The sequence below is a fragment of the Antechinus flavipes genome, chromosome 3 (genome assembly GCF_016432865.1).
Source record: "Antechinus flavipes isolate AdamAnt ecotype Samford, QLD, Australia chromosome 3, AdamAnt_v2, whole genome shotgun sequence".
Lineage (NCBI taxonomy): Eukaryota > Metazoa > Chordata > Mammalia > Dasyuromorphia > Dasyuridae > Antechinus > Antechinus flavipes.
Window position 1 is genome coordinate 47,075,415 of NC_067400.1, and position 6,000 is coordinate 47,081,414.

A 6,000-nucleotide genomic window follows, 5' to 3' on the forward strand; every position below is an offset into this window, starting at 1 on the left:
AGCTTACAGACCAACTAGAAAAAGATAAACTCAAGTAAAATAATTTGCAAATAATGAAAGACATTGTTAAGTTCAGTTCTAACAAGTAGTTTAAATCCTAAAATCGACCAAGGGAAAAGAGCAGCTAGTGAGATCAGTGAGAACCTACGTGTTGTGGACGGCTTTTTGGAGCTGGTTAGACTTGAATTGGCTGGATTCAACAGCTCACAAAAGGAAAAGGCACATTAGATGAGAGGAACATGACTCTAATATTCCTGCATTGGCATTAGCATTCAGCTATCAAACACATTCTAACTAAAGGTCTTATCTCTATTTTCTTACCTTCAATCTCCACACACTGTCAGATGACAATTCTAGCCATTTTGATTTTTTCAGTGTATTTTTATTTCTCAGCTTTTGCAATATATCTTTCCTAAGTCATCCTTTTCCTTCTACTCTCCAACTCAACCCTTTAATGTGGTCTTAAAATTATTGATAGATTAATATTTCTTATATATTAAGATTTCTTTTACCTATATCTGTCTGTCTGTCTATCTATCTATCTATCAATCTACCTCCATGGCATGTCTATATAAAATGCCTTAACATCACTGGAGTCAAATTTGAACTCCTTATCCCTGCTTTAAAAGCCCTTTACAATCAGACATTGTCCCACCTTTCAAGTCTTATTACATACAACTCTCTTACATATATTGATTCTGTCCTGCCTCCCCACTCCCGTCCCCCAGTGAGCTCCAAGTCAAAATTGGCCATTTACTGACCCTTATTCCTATTCTCCTCTTATAAAAGTTTTAGTTATGCTTTAAAGCCTTATTTAGATCTTATTTCTATAAAACCTTTCCTGACTTCTTCAGTCTTGTCTTGTACTTTGGATAGTAATTATTTTCCCTCTCTTCTAAGCATATGTCAAGTATCACTTACTATTAGGATTATTTTCATATGTGTGGTATTCTCTAATAGTTGTGAGTTTCATCAGATTAGGACCTAGGTATTATTTGATAATAGATGCTCCCATTTGTGGATAACATTGCGGTAATTGGATCAAGCAACAAGACAAAGACTTCTGGAAGAGACTCATAATAATTCAAAGGACTCTGGCACATCCATCTACACAGGAAAAGCAAGTTGAATAAAGAATAAACTATTGCTCAGATTTCAGCTGCAACTGTTAAAAGAAGATTTAGACTTGGCTGTATTGCTTTTGGGGAGCAGCAAAGCTTTTTTACTGGAAGAAGGAAGGAAATGAACATTTATTAAGTATCTCTTAAGTGCTTGGCATCGTACTAGATGCTTTACAAATAGCACTTCACAATAATCTTGAAAAGTAGGTAGGTATTATTATTATCCCCACTTCCCTGGTGAGGAAATAATTTGCCCATGTCATTTTCTTACACAGTTAATGTCTCTGAGGCTGGATTTAAACTCAGAACTTCTCAATTCCAGGGCTAGTATTCTATCTGCTGTGCTGTACATTTGCTGTACTGGCTGATCCAAGTTTTCAAGAAGACAAAGACCCATTTTTCTTTTTAAATTTAAATTCAATTGAATTATGCTTTATGAATCATATTGGGAGAGAAAATCAGGACAAAATGTAAAAATCATGGGAGAGGAAAAAAAAAAAGAAGTGAACATAGTATGTGTTCTGTTACATTCAATCTTCATAGTTCTTTTTCTGGATCCAGAACTTGTTTTTTATCTAAAGTTTATTGGGATTGTCTTAGAGACCCATTTTGTAACATATGTAAGAAATTGGACACCATGGCTCCCCCCCAAAAAAAAAGAAGTTAGAAGATAATACACAAAGAGCAATGGAAAGATATATGGTGGGCATGAGCGGGCTGAAAAATATAATAAATGAGAAAAAGAAATAATTTTATGGACATGTACAGTAATGCATTGTCTTTTATGGGCAAGCATAGAAATGTATTGACTTTTATGGTCAGGTAGAGAAGAGGGGCTGATCACATAGCAAAATAAAGAAAACTGATTGATAGCCAGAATGATCCACTAGTACCCTTGAGATGTTAAGAGCCTTTGAAGATAGCCTCCAGCACATTGCGGGGATGCTGTGTACATACAAGTATCACAGAGATTGGATGATGTTTGTACTCTACATCACTGAAATAAACTCCCAAGTCAATAGATCAGATGTTAACTTGAGTATCTCCTCCAATGCCCAGCACAGTGCTCTATACCCAGCAGGTACTTGCTATAAGTTTCTTAAAGATGAAGTTGCTGGAAAAACATTATTAAAGAAACCCACTCCAAAATAAGAAATGGTGCAGACAGAGATGAAGGGCTAATGTTGAAAGAGTGAGAAAGGAGTTTAGATAGATGGGATGGAGCAGTGAAAGCCAGGAAGTACACAGTAGAGTTAATAGGGTGACCAATATGGGCTTTGTAGACGGGATATTTTCTTGGCAGAAAATGCAGAATAGACTGAGGAGGAGAATGTGGAGCTGTCAGCTAAGAGGGAAAGGCAAAAACTGCTTTTGATTATGAACATGAAAGAGAAGATGAAAATGAAAATGCCAGTTCAGAAGTAAATGATAAAGATGCAGTCCCTCCAAGCATTCCCCTTGTACTTGGCCTTCTTGGTCTTTTGGATTAAATCACTGGTTTGTCCATCATAAATGCAGTGTTTATATTGGCAGCTTCTAGAGCTCTGTCCTTTCAAGATTAATGGGCAGTGAATTTGTGAGTTGCTCCAAGTGAGTTGAAAGGAACTTGATTGCTGGTTTAAATCTCTACCAAACAGATTGTTTTAACTCTAATTCTTCAATTATTTTTTTTTTACTCTCTTATCTCTTCTTGCAGATTGCATTTTCATTTGTACTCAAGAAATATTTTCTATCCTTATCTCCCATTTCAGGGCCGTCTGGTTAATGTTCTTTTACTATTCCTTGGAAAGTTAACCATCAGAGCAATCTTACCAAGACTGACCACACATTCCCATTCTCTTTCCATATTTTTGCGTTTCTTCATCACACATCTTTTTCCCAGCTTCTTCTGTAACTTAAAGTTCAAGAGAAGTTTCGAGAGTCATGACAATTGGAGAAATAACGGATTTATGGGGAGGGGAAGTTATAGTGGATATGTTATTGGTAAAATAATGCACATGATAAGGGCACCTCAAAATTTCATCTGAGGAGATCAGTCTAGTTTCCAAATGGACAAAGATCTAAAACTGGGAAGATCTTTAAAAGGTTTTCCAATTCTTTTCCTTCATTTCAGAGGTAGGAAACTGAACCTTAGAGTTTTATGTGATTTACCTAATTTTAATTACACAAGTGAAGTCTTCTCTTTCTCTGTCTTGATGTGAAAAATAATCTCCAGGAAGACTTCACTGAACACCTGTTTACATTTTTCAGCCTGCACTGATATCTTGAGGGATCCATTTTGTGGCTTCTTCATATCGCTAGGATCCAACTCAGACTTTTCTTTTGATCATTTAATGCCCTCTTTTCCTTACCTGTCTCCAATCTAACTTTCCATACTTATTTTCTTTCACTTTGGTTCATGGCCTGTCAGGTACAGCCAAACTGGACTTTTCTGTGGGTCCATTTCCTGCTTCCATGACTTTGCAAAGATTGTTCTTCCTTCTCATCCTCTGCTTGGAACATCTATCTGCTCTCTTGTTCTTAGAACACCTAAAGTTCCATTGAAATGCCACTTGCATCATGATTCCTACTGCCACTCTTATCTGCATATCTGGTGCCTTCCTCCCATGAACTTATAATAATAATAATAATAGCAGCTAATATTTATGCAGAGCTTAAATGTGCCAGGTACTGTCCCAAGGACTTTAAAATATTATTTCATTTGAGCTATGCAATAATCCTGGGAAGTAGATGCCATTATTATCCATATTTTGCTGAAATATATAGAAATTAAGTAACTTTCTCAAAATCATATAGCTAGGATGTTTGAAGATGAATTTAAACTCATTTTCCTGACTCTAGGCCCAGCACTCTATTAACTGGGCACCCAACTGCCTTATGTATTTATGTCTTTTATGTATTTCACCTTCCTGATTGCACAGAACTCTTTGAGGGAAAGTACCATTTCATTTAGTCTTTGTATTGCCAGTGCCTAGAAGAGTGCCTGCCGTGGAGAAGGCAATTCATAAATCCTTGCTAGTTCAATTGATTGGTTTGGCTTCTGTTCCAGGGTTTTCTTAAGAGTTTTGTGCAGTTTATGAGGTAAAGATTTTTTTTTAAAAAAGACTTTTAAAGGTTTTAATAATACTATCCAATATCCAACTTCTGAAACACTTAATGTGATATATTTCTTGGTAAAAGACAATTTTAACAAGTTTTCTGTCTTCTAAAGATCAATAGAGATATTTTAATAAAGCTCAGGGAGAGTGTCTTCTTTCTATAAAATGAATTATGCTCAGGAGATTTTGAAACTGTGAAACAGTTTGAAGTTAAAATATCTCTAATATTCAGGAACTTGAAATTCTCTCATTCTCTCTCTTATATGTATATATGGACACAAGTATATATATATGTGTGTGTGTGTGTGTGTGTGTGTGTGTATACACACACACACACAGACATTTATATATGTATGTACATAGATACACATACACGTATAGACACATTCATGTATTATCAAAGTCATAGGAAAGAAGAAATTGGAGAAGATACACATGGGAGAATATATGTCAGGCAATATAGAGTGGAGAAACTTTTCCACTGGGAGAGAGATAATACAACTCAACCAAGACAAATTATCCTGGATTTCACTCAAGGGGAAATTCCATAAAATCTCTTGTGTAGCAAGCTGGGAATTGGGACATGGCGGAGACTCCTTCTCCCTCTTATATCTTTCCAAAGTCTTTTTCACTGAGCAATATGATGACTTCTTTCATCTTCTTTCTTGAAGCCTGAAGCCTACTAAATGCTCAAGAAAAAGTTCATGCCCAAAGAGGGCAACTCTGAGAACTGAAGGTCTGACTTGCCAGCTCTTTTCAGCCCCTCCCACAGGGTAGGGGCTTCAACTCACCAATAATTAGAAAGTATAATATAATTTTTACGATAATCCAAAGGGGACCAAAGTTGATTGAAAAAGCAAAGTGAAATGAAATCACTTACTACATACTTTGCAAAATTACCCTCCTCCCAAACTGTGGGAGTAAAATATTTTTCTTCCTCATTTTGTATTTACTTGATATATGTGTGTGTGTGTGTGTGTGTGTGTGTGTGTGTGTGTGTGTGTGTGTGTAATATAAACATAAATGTTTATGGAAGGATCACATTGTGATCCAACAGTTTTCAAAAGTAACGGTGTTCCTAAATGACCCAAAATAATTGTAGTTTGAGTCATTTACTAATGATAATAGGCTAGATAACTTCCTTTCATTATCCTCCTTCCCTCCTTCTCTCCTTCCCTCTCTCCCTTCCTCCATTCTTTCCTTTCTTCCTATCTTCCTTCCTTCCTCCCTTCTTCACTCCATCCATTCATTCCTTGCTTTTTTCCTCTTTTTGTTCTTCATATCCTTGTCCTTGCTTTTGTTCTTATTCTTCTAACAGAGGTAGGGGATTTTATTTGGATCTGGAGAGAAAGGTGCACATGGATTTTTGGGAGAGGATAATATTTTATTTTTTGAACAGGAAATCCTTTCCAGCCCATCCTGAATCAAGATAGACTCTTTTAGTCTTCTTTTGCTGGAAAATTTGGACAAGAACCATTGCCTAAGGGAACATAGGATCTTATATTATCCAGTAATTCAGCTGGAGTAAGTTGATTATTTGCCATCAATCAAGTGTAGGAAAAGGACAACTAACCAAATTAGAGGGCTAATAACTTTCTCAGTTAAATAAAACATTTTATTGACTCCAATGAGACCAATATAACTAAGGGTCTGAAGTAGGGAGAAGAAAAATGACATGAGATTTTGGTCAATAGATGAAAGTCATAGCTAAAACTTCTGCTTCTCCTTATAGGACATGATGGAAACTTTCTGAACTCAAATTTCCATTGAGGGCTGGAATT